The sequence below is a fragment of the Lithobates pipiens genome, unplaced genomic scaffold (assembly GCF_037356315.1).
Source record: "Lithobates pipiens isolate NorthernLeopardFrog02 unplaced genomic scaffold, aLitPip1_a1.2 Scaffold_10, whole genome shotgun sequence".
NCBI lineage: Eukaryota > Metazoa > Chordata > Amphibia > Anura > Ranidae > Lithobates > Lithobates pipiens.
The window spans coordinates 125,933,411-125,946,426 of record NW_027507686.1 but is presented as its reverse complement, the minus strand read 5'-3'; the positions used below and the strand labels follow the sequence as shown (position 1 = coordinate 125,946,426).

The window sequence follows — 13,016 nt, the reverse complement described above, 5'->3', positions numbered from 1 at the left end:
CAGGGGCATGTAATTACAATTCTTGATATAATATTTCACAGCAGGGCCCATTCCTGCGCCCACCAAGAGTAACTGAGGACTTATAGTGTTGTGGCACCAGCACCACCACCACAACCACCAAAGACCCAATTTTTCTACCACTGTTCATGGCATGTAATTACAATTCTTGATATAATTGTTCTGAGCAGGGCTCTCCAGTGCCCACCAAGAGTCACTTTGAGGGCTTACAGTGTTGTGGCAACACCAACACCTTAGGCCCACATTTCTGCAGAGCATATAGGCAAGGCCCCTACTTTCAAACATCCAACTTACAAACGTCTCCTACTTGCAAATGGAAGGAGACAACAGGAAGTGAGATGAAAAAAGACAGATGGCGACATGAACGCCGGACAGCGGAGCTTCTTGGTCACCTGACCGGCCCCGTGACACAAACAGACAGCAGCATTGCCGGGTAGAGATGGCCCTGGACTGGGAGTGACAGCTTTCCACACACGGACTGGACGGACATCGCTCAGAGAATGTTGGAGTCGGTGGTGGCCGATCTGCTGAACAGATTCCTGGGCGATTATGTGGAGAACCTGGACAGGTCCCAGCTGAAGCTGGGGATCTGGGGGGTGGAAATGTTTCACTTGAGAACCTGAGGATTCGAGAAAATGCATTGAGTGAACTTGATGTGCCCTTTAAAGTAAAAGCTGGTTTAATTGAGAAGCTCACTCTGAAAATCCCATGGAAGAATTTATATGGTGATGCAGTGGTTGCGAAGCTTGAAGGTTTATATCTCTTGGTGGTACCTGGAGCTAGCATGAAATATGATTCAGAGAAGGAAGAAAGAAATCTACAAGAGGCAAAACAACGTGAGCTACAAAGGATTGAAGAAGCTCTACAGAAAGCTGCTGATAAAGACAAACCCAAGGAGGAGAAAAAAGACACATTTCTAGAAAAACTGGCAGCACAAGTTATCAAGAATCTGCAAGTCAAAATTACAAACATTCATATCCGATATGAAGATGATATTAGTGATGCCAATCTTTCAGTATCTGTAGGAATTACACTGGCTGAGCTGAGCCTTCAGACCTCAAATAAGTCGTGGACACCATGTATATTAAATGAAGCAAGTAAAACAATATATAAGTTGGTCTGCCTGGATAGCTTCAGCACCTACTGGAATGTGAACAGCAAAATGTATTACCACCTTTCTGTGGAGACTATCCTGGCTGAATTGAAATCCAGCGTCAAACCCATGGACTCTCATAAGTACATCTTTAAGCCAGTTTCTGCATCAGCAAAGCTTTACATCAATCCTAATGCAGAGATAGAACTGCAGACACCAAAGTTAGACTGGAACATGGAAGTTCAACACGTTGCACTAGAACTTACTAAACCACAGTACCTCAGTATGATTGACTTGTTGGAGTCTGTGGATTACATGGTGAGGAATGTTCCATACCGGAAGTACAGACCAGGGGTAACGCTAAAGGAAGACTGCAGAAAATGGTGGAACTATGCCATCACCAGCATTCTGGAAGTTAATATTAAACGAAGGACACATATGTGGACCTGGGAAAATATAGCACAACACAGAGAAAACCTAAAAGCCTATAAAACTGTTTACAAGCTCAAGCTGACCCAGACCAAGGTTCCAGAGGAAACGCTAAAGCAACTGCAGGCTTTGGAAAACAATCTTGATGTGTTTAATATAATCCTAGGCAGGCAACAAGCTCCAGCAGAGGTAGTAAGGTCAGGACAAAAGGTACTAGCAAAGAAGGCCGCCCAAAGTGGAGAGAAAAAAAGTGGAGGCTGGTTTGGAGGATTTTGGGGGAAAAAGGATACAGCCTCTAAGAAAGAAGACTCTGATGAACTTTCTGTTCCAGAAAGTAACTATTTTATTTTGTGGTTTGTAAATGATGGAAAACTGTAGAAGGATTTCACCATTTGATAATGCAGTGAACAATGCGACAAGTGTTGTAAGCCATAGAAATCACCTTGCATCTTTCTGAATCCAGTAAATTGATCAAATAGTACCGCCTGTATACTGCTGTTCTGAGTATATAGGGCCTGGGGGCCCCACGCCTTTCCTTTTTTTAATTTAGGTACGGGTTCCCCTTAATATCTGTACAAGACCCAAAGGGGCTGGTAATGGGCGGGGGGGGGGGGCTGCCATTTTTCTCAAGGATTTTCATCTGTATTGCCAGAACCAGACATGACATTAAAACCACAAGCAGTTTTAAATGACTTTTTTTTCCGTTAAATGTCATTTTGTGCAGGGACTGTTCTAAACATGGGAAACATGTGTCACTTCACAGGCATACTATAGACCTTTTTTTCACTTTACTCGTCATTAAAATCAGTGCTCCCGAAAAAACTGCAGTTTAAAAAAAAAAATTGCCATTGACCCATTTCCCCTGGGGCAGGATCCGGGTCCCCAAACCCTTTTTAGGACAATATCTTGCTTATTAGCCATTAAAATTAGCACTTTTTATTTCGAACGTTCGAGTCCCATAGACTTCAATGGGGTTCTAAAGTTCGCACAAATTTTCGGTCCGTTCGAAAGTTCTGATGTGAACCGGGGGTTGTTCGGCTCATCCCTACTCAATAGCGAAACAATGTCTATAGCTCTTCTGATTTGGTCAGGCCCCTGCCTCCCAGGAATGAAGCCTACCTGATCTTTATGAATATAAAGGCTAATAAAGGTAGAAAGTCTATTGGCTAGGATTTTCGTTAATATTTTTAGGTCATTGTTTATTAATGAGATAGGGCAGTAATTAGTGGTGCAGCTAGTGTCCTTCCCTGGTTTAGGTATTACCGTTATGAACGCTGAGTTTAGTGTCGTATCTAGTTGTGTACCTGCCCGAAGTTGATTGAAGAAACAGGCTAAATAGGGAGACAATATTGAGGCAAAATGTTTGTAGTACGGAGTTGAAAATCTGTCCGGGCCGGAGGCAATGTCAGTTTTAAGGTTCAAGATGACCCGGGATCCTTCCTCAGCCAAAATTGGTTTTTGGTCCAATCTAACCCTATGGTGTTCTCGGATCCTGGGGATATTCAGCGAACTGATATAAGATTCTATGAGGCTAGGAGAGGGTTCAGTCCCGTGTTTACTGTATAAGGAGCAATAAAAATCGTGAAAAGCTGCTATACATTTTTGGGGATTTTGCGAAAGCGAACCATTGCACAAGCGTATTTTAGGCAAAGTTTGAGTCCTTATCTTAGGAGTGATCCTGTTACATAGTTACATAGTTAGTCAGGTTGAAAAAAGACACAAGTCCATCCAGTTCAACCTTAAAAACAAATAAATAAAATAAAAAATAATCGTACAATCCAAATACCCAATTTTATGCCCACAATTGATCCAGAGGAAGGCGAAAAAAAACCGTGTGTGTGCCAGCATGGCTCCTAGTTTATCTTTTTGATAATAAAACTTTTCTCAGCTGCTGTAGTGAGGGACAAATTAAGGGCTGTGAGCGCTGTGTCAAGCCTAGCTGCCGTTCCTGAAGTGGGGTTACGTTTATGTTGTTTACTTAATTGTAAGAATTCCCTTTCTAGTCTGTTTATGTCCAGTTTCAGTCTTTGTTTAATCTGGCAGACATTTGGATCAGTTTACCACGTATATAGGTTTTATGTGCTGCCCATAACGTGGTGGGGGAGACATTATCAGCATCATTGAGTAAGAAAAATTCCTGTATATCTTTAGTAACATGATGGGAAAAGGGGAGGGGGAAATTTTGGGACTTTAAATGAGGTCATAGCCTCCATCCCTATCAGATATAAGATATAAAATTAAAAACAAGAGCTAAGCGGGACTTTAAATGAAGTACGGGTCTTTTATTGAAAAAAAAGGAGAAATATTGTTATGCGATTATATGATGCGACAAAATTACATGTATATTAAAGAGGTGCACAGACAGACACATTATTAACATTGACATTTTGTTTTATATAATCTTACTGACCAATACAGAGTAGGTTATAAAAGCGCACCTCCATTATATACATAAGACAACCAAATATGGAAATAAATTAAACAAATAATACAATGTAGGCAACAACTTTGAATCTATGACTTCTTGGTTGTTGCAGTGGATTAGTAAAGAAAAAAACAACATAGTTGATGCAATTTTTCAAGAATTGATGCTAGTTGAAATTGGGGTACCAAAATACACGGCGATTATTGGCTCTACGCGTTTCGCGGCTTACTACCGCTCGTCAGGAGCAAGCTCGTGATTGGTCTGAAAATACAGAGTAGTGGTAAATTAATGTTTGCAATGATGGAACATGGGGAGATTGAAATACCCCTACCTAGTGGTCACTTACACATAGCCATGCAGTCAAAAGTGCAGCGCCGAAAGCCTAGGCACCCAAAGCGATGATACGGGAGTTGTGGAGGCCCATCCAAGGGCGAGGAGGCCCACAGAATGCACACACAGGCAACCACCGGGACAACAAGGGCGTTTAGTAAGTGAAAACGAATATGGAAATATAAAACTGAGCCTAATGGGTGAAAAAATGCATGGTAAGAACTACAGATAATCTGAGAATTGTGAAAGAAAAATGCGTTGAAAAAAGAAAATGTTGGGGTGGATGTGTGATGAGTGTAGGAGAGGGTTAGCATGGGAAAGGGGGGGAGGGGGAAGAGGGCGGAAGAAAAAGGGGAAGGAGGGGGAAAGTGGCTGTGTATGACATGACCCAGTCTGAATGCCAGGTGACAGAGTGAGTTGTGACAGAAAAAAGTAAAAAAAAGAGGGACATATGGATTGATTGTGCAAAAATACCTTGTGTGTGGAAAAAACGCGAAAACAAGGGGTGACAGTGTATGGTAGGTGAATAGCCCCAGTTGTTCCGGTCCCGCCTGCCGCCGCCAACCATGGATACAGCCAAACCGCCGTCTGGGGGCCCCCAGCGTCACACACTCAAGGACACCAAATGGAAGAGTGAGCAATGCCAGACCCGGGATATATACACACTCCGAGTCAGCGTCCACACCCACACTCCAGGTGAAATGAGGATGTAAATCAACCTAGCCTGAAAGGCGGCACCCATAACAGTGATGCCGTACAAACGGTGGTGAAAGTGTGACGCCGATACGCAGTGGGTGAACGCGCCCCGCCTCCCAGCCAAGAGAAAAAAAAATAAAAAATTCTTGGATGAGGAGGGCGGAGGGCGTCCCCCAGTGCGCATCGCAACTCCCGATCATGACAAAAAGGAATGCAGCGATGCAGACGACACCAACACCACCCGACTGCATAGGTGCGTCAAGGACCGAATAGTGCAAAAAAAAAAAAAATATTTCTCCTTTTTTTTCAATAAAAGACCCCGTACTTCATTTAAAGTCCCGCTTAGCTCTTGTTTTTAATTTTATATCTTATATCTGATAGGGATGGAGGCTATGACCTCATTTAAAGTCCCAAAATTTCCCCCTCCCCTTTTCCCATCATGTTACTATTGATATAAGGGATGGAAGACGGGTGTCTTGTATACTTAACCCAATGTTTATTTGTTTTTTTTTTGGATCATATTGTTTAAAGTATCTTATTATTCATCATTGTTTTAGATTTAGCAGCTTCTATTGTTTTTTCCAAAATCTTTTTTAAAAAAAAATTTTTTTTTTTTTTTTTGCACTATTCGGTCCTTGACGCACCTATGCAGTCGGGTGGTGTTGGTGTCGTCTGCATCGCTGCATTCCTTTTTGTCATGATCGGGAGTTGCGATGCGCACTGGGGGACGCCCTCCGCCCTCCTCATCCAAGAATTTTTTATTTTTTTTCTCTTGGCTGGGAGGCGGGGCGCGTTCACCCACTGTGTATCGGCGTCACACTTTCACCACCGTTTGTACGGCATCACTGTTATGGGTGCCGCCTTTCAGGCTAGGTTGATTTACATCCTCATTTCACCTGGAGTGTGGGTGTGGACGCTGACTCGGAGTGTGTATATATCCCGGGTCTGGCATTGCTCACTCTTCCATTTGGTGTCCTTGAGTGTGTGACGCTGGGGGCCCCCAGACGGCGGTTTGGCTGTATCCATGGTTGGCGGCGGCAGGCGGGACCGGAACAACTGGGGCTATTCACCTACCATACACTGTCACCCCTTGTTTTCGCGTTTTTTCCACACACAAGGTATTTTTGCACAATCAATCCATATGTCCCTCTTTTTTTTACTTTTTTCTGTCACAACTCACTCTGTCACCTGGCATTCAGACTGGGTCATGTCATACACAGCCACTTTCCCCCTCCTTCCCCTTTTTCTTCCGCCCTCTTCCCCCTCCCCCCCTTTCCCATGCTAACCCTCTCCTACACTCATCACACATCCACCCCAACATTTTCTTTTTTCAACGCATTTTTCTTTCACAATTCTCAGATTATCTGTAGTTCTTACCATGCATTTTTTCACCCATTAGGCTCAGTTTTATATTTCCATATTCGTTTTCACTTACTAAACGCCCTTGTTGTCCCGGTGGTTGCCTGTGTGTGCATTCTGTGGGCCTCCTCGCCCTTGGATGGGCCTCCACAACTCCCGTATCATTGCTTTGGGTGCCTAGGCTTTCGGCGCTGCACTTTTGACTGCATGGCTATGTGTAAGTGACCACTAGGTAGGGGTATTTCAATATCCCCATGTTCCATCATTGCAAACATTAATTTACCACTACTCTGTATTTTCAGACCAATCACGAGCTTGCTCCTGACGAGCGGTAGTAAGCCGCGAAACGCGTAGAGCCAATAATCGCCGTGTATTTTGGTACCCCAATTTCAACTAGCATCAATTCTTGAAAAATTGCATCAACTATGTTGTTTTTTTCTTTACTAATCCACTGCAACAACCAAGAAGTCATAGATTCAAAGTTGTTGCCTACATTGTATTATTTGTTTAATTTATTTCCATATTTGGTTGTCTTATGTATATAATGGAGGTGCGCTTTTATAACCTACTCTGTATTGGTCAGTAAGATTATATAAAACAAAATGTCAATGTTAATAATGTGTCTGTCTGTGCACCTCTTTAATATACATGTAATTTTGTCGCATCATATAATCGCATAACAATATTTCTCCTTTTTTTTCAATAAAAGACCCCGTACTTCATTTAAAGTCCCGCTTAGCTCTTGTTTTTAATTTTATATCTTATTCCTGTATATCTTTGTCTATCTCACTAACGTGTGAGGGATTACCAAGGAGAGAAGTGTTTAATCTCCAATGGAACCCATGACTTTGAGATATCAGTTTGTGTAGCATTAAAAAGAGGAAAGAGTGGTCCGACGAGACAGAGTCTTTAATGATCACTTTTTGAACTAGTGGGGTATGTTTTTGTAAAACGAAAAAGTGATCTATTCTGACAAATGTATTGTGGGGACTGGAATAATGTGTATAATCCCAAGTCCCAGGGTTCATTTCCCTCCAGGCATCTACCAGACCCTGTTGGAAGATCTGTCTAGCTACATAGACTCTGTCTAGTAAGACGCACACCATCTTTTCCCGGGGGACGGGATCTGTCCTTTCCAGCAGCAAACGCAATGTTCAAATCCCCTCCATATAGGACTAGGCCTTCCAGCATTGGAGCTAGGGTTTGAAAGAGATTGGAAAAACTTGGATTGGTTGTGATTAGGTGCATAGTATGAGATCAGAGAGTAGAGCTGATCATCTATGATTCATTTTACTAGTATGAACCTGCCATCAGGGTCCTTAAATTCTGATATTAAAGAAAAAAATGCCCACTCCTTTAGTTTTCTTGTCAGAATTAGCAAGGAAGAACATAGGGAATTTGGCATGTATAAAAGACGGGTTAGAAGTTTTTGGGAAGTGTGTTTCCTGTAAAAAATAACATGTCTACTTTTTGGTCATGGAAGTACTGAAAGACCTTTCCTCGTTTAATGGGAGAATTAATCCCTTGTATGATTTGTGAGGCAAAGCGAAGGGCTTGTGCCTGAGTGGTGTGATCAGCCATGGAGCAGTGTACGACAATGTCAGCACCCCCCAACCACCTACCTTCCATCTGGTGGGCAAGTGTTGATCAAGAGCCGACCAATATATGATAGACCCAGGTACTGCAGTCTAGAAAGTCTGCACTTGTCTCTAAAAAAAATTAACATTTAGTAGAGAATAAAAGAGAAGAAGAAAGAAGAGTCATGAGAGAACAGATAAGGAATCAGGCATATGGGAAAAGAATGTTCCCCATAATCCAAAACACAAAAATGAAACCCCCAACTTGTGGGGGAAATCCCAACCAGGAAAAAATAATAATTCCGGCTCTGAGTGTAGGAGGAGGGGCATAAGTGCAGCTCCGAGCACAGCGTCCCCCAAAAATTGCAGACAAATAGCATAACATTTTTGGATACAAGACATTCCCTATCCATAACTGGTAACGGGAAAATTGGCAACCCAGGGGAAGTTAGGTAACATATAGCATTGGCCAATACTTTGCTTAAAAGCTAATGGTGGTAAACAAAAAAATAAATAAATATGGCTGCAGTTAGAAAAAAGGGTCTGTCCACAAGGTGTAGAGAACTAAAAATTATAAAGAAACATATTCTCCATGCTTCCAGAGTACAAACAATGCAGGGAGAGTGCGTAATTTCCCACACAGAAATCCCAAACATGGAGTGTATTAACCTGGAAAATCACAGGGCACTTCCCCAATTAAATCCTATGAGATAAAGTTCAAAATTGGGGAGTGGCTATATAGAACGTTCCAAAATCCGCTAAATAGATTTGAACCACTGGGCAGATGTGAGTGTCAGCGAAGTGGGCATAAGTGTCTAAGAGGCCAGTTGTGCCCATGGCCCAAACAGGGGATGAGAGAGTAAAAAAGAAGTAGAAGTACAGTTCATGTACCATTTCCGTCTTTGGATTTCTTGTGCCTGGGTTTTTGCCACGTAGAGGTGAGAGGGCTAGACAGTGGAGGACGTTTGGGAAGACCAGAGGACGATGATTGCATTGGTGAGGCAGGGTCGGTAGACAGGAGGCCAAGTTTCGTTAACAAGAGTTCTCCTTCCGATAGGGTGGAAAATCTGAATGGCTTGCCATTAAATTTGAACTTTAGGCTCAGGGGGAAAAGCCACCAGTATTTAATGTTCTTCTGTTGAAGGACAGCTAGCAGAGGTTTTAGTGCTCACCTTCTGAACATATGATTTAAACCTCCTAGACTCCCATCTCCCAATCTGCTTTACAGCAGCCTCATCCAGCCCCCATCTGACCACCTCAGTCTGTAGCCGCCCCTATGCGGAATGAATGGGACGAAAACTTTTGATCCCCAAACCCAAAGCCTCCAAACATTTTTTAAATACTGCAATAAATTTTAATCTAGATAAGGACCGCCCATCCTGGTGCACTAAGAGGAAACCCCCTACCTCAGTCAGGAAACTCCGCACCAAATCTACCGGGCACAAGGGCGAAACAGGCAGTGAATATACTTGCACCTTCCATCCCTGGCCCTGCTGATCTGTTTTTGACTTGCGCACCAGTAAGGACATCCTGTCCCCCGCACAAACTAATGCCTCGTACACACGATCAAACAATCCCCCCGTGTGTGGGCTCTGGTGGACTTTTTTTACCCAAAAGTCCGGCGGACTAAGAAAGTATTTTTGCACTCCAATCTGTCCGCTGGACATTTCGGTGGACAATCCGGCCGTGCGTGTGCAAGTCCGCCGTACTTTTGAAATTAACAGACTTTTCCCGCCCAGAGAAAAGTCCGCTCATTTTGAGCGCGTCTCCAGGTAGCAGGGGCCAGCGAAGGAGGAGTCGCTGGCCCCGTCACCTGGTATGGACTTAAAGGGGAATCCCTACGCCGAAAAATAGGCGTGGGGGTCCCCCCAGGTCCATATCAGACCCTTATCCGAGCACGCTACCCGGCCGGCCAGGAAAGGGGGTGGGGACGAGCGAGTGCCCCCCCCGAGCCGTACCAGGCCACGTGCCGTCAACATGGGACTGTCTTCTGGGACTGTGACATCATAATTGGCGGGGACATCATCCGGTGATGTCCCTATATAAGTCGCCGCGCGCTGCTTCCCTGTCATTTTGAGCAGAGACAGCGACGAGGCAACATCTGAAGAGAAGAACAGAAGACGGCGACAGCGGCGACAGAAGACCGGGCCACCACTTGTAAAAGAGCTAGAAGAAGGCGCGGTGGCCCGGCAAGAAGAACCGAAGAGGGGGACAAGACCCCCGAAGTCGGAAGAAGAGGGCAGCGGCGAAGAAGAAAGCCTGGCTCCTCTGCTAGTAAAAGAGCTAGCAGAAGATAGCAGAGGAGTCCGGCGAGAAGACCCCCGAAGACGGACAGAAGACCACCGGAGCTGTGCAATAAACTATTTTAACCCTTGTGTGTTGTGTTTTTTTTTTTACTTTTTTTCACAGGTGAATGGGTAGGGGTACATTGTACCCCATACTCATTCACATAGGGTGGGGGGCCGGTATCCGGGGGCCCCCTTATTAAAGGGGGCTCCTGGATTCCGATAAGCCCCCTGCCCGCAGACCCCGACAACCAATGGCCAGGGTTGTCGGGAAGAGGCCCTTGTCCTCATCAACAAGCGGACAAGGTGCTTTGGGGTGGGGGGCTGCGCGGCCCCCCTTCCCCAAGGCACCCCCCATGTTGAGGGCACGTGGCCTAGTACGGCTTGGGGGGGTGCTTGCTCGTCCCCACCCCCTTTACTGGCCGGCTGGGTAGCGTGCTCGTATAAGGGTCTGATATGGACCTAGGGGGGGACCCCCACGCCGATTTTTTGGCGTAGGGATTCCCCTTTAAGTCCATACCAGGTGACGGGGTCAGCGACGCCTCCTTCGCTGGCCCTGGCTACCTGGAGACGTGCTCAAAATGAGCAGACTTACCTACACGTGTGTGGGTGAGTCCGTTCATTTCAAAAGTACGGCGTGTGTGGGCAAGTAGCATGTTCGGAAAGTTGGGCAGACAGGCCGGCGGAAAGTCCGCCAGACTAAGTCCGCCGGATAGTCTGCTACGTGTGTACGTGGCATAACTCTGACACCCCTTCGTGGAGGGACTTACCAGCTCACCAATCCGAAAGGTCCCAAAGAACGGCAACGCGAACACTGCTTTGAATAACACTACCTCATACTCCAATGAGCATGTAACCGCTAATTGGGCCAATAACCTGCCCAATAAATCAAACGAAACCAGACGTCTCGTATCCCTGCCCGGCTTAGAATGCCTATAACCTTTCACAGCCTGCCTCACCCAAAAATCCTTGGTCGTGCTTGGAAAACCTTTCAACTTAACCAGAACGCTAACCCCGCCAGTTTTTTGTCCAGACCAGACACTGACACCCCTGCCTCCAAATTCCTAGAAACAAAATATAAAACTAACAAAACGGAGGCACTGTTCTTCTCACCCCTCGGCTACCTGTTGTACCAATCCAATCCATTCCCCCCAAACCCTACTGTATGCTGACCACGTTGAGTCACTCACCAACCATCTGATCCATCTGGCTACTCTTCCAAGGCAATCTTCCACAGCCACTCGGGACAAGGGACACCGCATGGTTCCGCCCCCGGTGCCAAGTCCCTCCACTTGCCCTGGAAAAAGGCCCCAAAGCCATCTGACCCCGCCGCATCCGTATACAGCTCCAGGTCAAAGTTGCTAACAGGCCTCGACATCCACAACGCCCTGCCATTAAACTTAGCCAGGAACGAGTGCCATGTCGCCAGGTCATCCCTATGTGCTCTCACCAAGCGCACATAGTACTTTGGGAATGTAACCCCTGCAGTAGTTGCCGACAGCCATCGGCAAAATACCCTCCCCATCGGCAAGATACGACACACAAAGTTCAACTTACCCAACAATGATTGTAATGGTCTAAGTTACCCTTACGTAGTCCCATGATCCCCCAGATTTCATCTCTCAGCGTCAATTTGTCCTCCGGCAACCTACATTCCATTCTATCTGAGTCCAAAACGATGCCCAGGAAACTCAGCACTGTCGTCGGACCCTTTGTCTTCTCCATGGCCAACGGAATGCGGAACTTCTCGTGATATGCTTCACCATAGCTAACAAGACTGCGCACACTTCCGAAGATGGCAGAGGAAATCGTGCAGGTATTGTATAACAGAGTTCACGACCGCGACATCCCGCACCACCCACTCAATGAAAGAACTAAACTGTTCAAACAATGCGCAGGAGATCGAACACCCGATGGGCAAGCACCGATCCATGTAGTACTCCTCCTGCCAATGACAGCCCAACAGCCAAAAGCTATCCGGATGGACCGGGAGCAAACCGAAAGCTGATTCTATACCAGTTTTTGCCATCAGCGCCCCCTTTCCATATTTCCGCACCCAAAATACTGCTGCATCAATGATGTATAAGATACAGCGCATATCTCCGGATCAATAGCATCATTCACAGAATCCCCTTTTGGATACGATAAATGATGCATGAGCCTAAATTTATTAGGCTCCTTTTTGGGCACTACCCCCAATGGTGAAACCACCAAGTCCGGCATTGGCATTGCCAAAAAGGGGCCCCCCATGCCGCCCAAAGCCACCTCTTTTCGCAATTTTTCTGAAACACCCCCCCCCCCCCCGGCATGCTGCATAGCAGACCTCAAATTGCATGCCAATGGGGGAGTGTTAACCAGCCGCGACGGAATCCGAAACCCCTCTGAAAGCCCCTGTGCCAGCAAGTTCGCTGCCTCCCTATCTGGGTACCTATCGATAAAAGGCCGCATCTTTTCCACCCTCACCGGAGTTACCAGCAGAGTCTCCTGCCTGACCTTTTCCGTTTAAAACAATGGGACATGGGGTGCCCACCTCCGCATCCCGAGCATTTGTGCTTGTACTTTTACAACCCCCCAAACTTGCAGGACCCTTCATTATATTGCCAACACACCCATTTCTTTCTTGTGGGCGATTGTCCGGGGTTGGTTGATCCACGGGCCCCCCTTTTGAAAAAATGGACCCGCCGGCCTAGTAGAAGTCATCAGGCGCATCCATAAGCTAATGTCCTTATGGTCCCACCTCAAGGACGGGCGAATCGCCCTCCGCTTCTGGAACTGCTCGTTGTAACGCAGCCAAGCTGTGTTCC

At 45.8% G+C, this 13,016-nt stretch overlaps 1 pseudogene; it reads left to right on the top strand.

The window, feature by feature from the left end:
- Nucleotides 1-382: 382 nt before the first annotated feature.
- LOC143925682 (intermembrane lipid transfer protein VPS13C pseudogene) lies at nucleotides 383-1,918 on the top strand (annotated as a pseudogene).
- The last annotated feature ends 11,098 nt before the right edge of the window (nucleotides 1,919-13,016 follow it).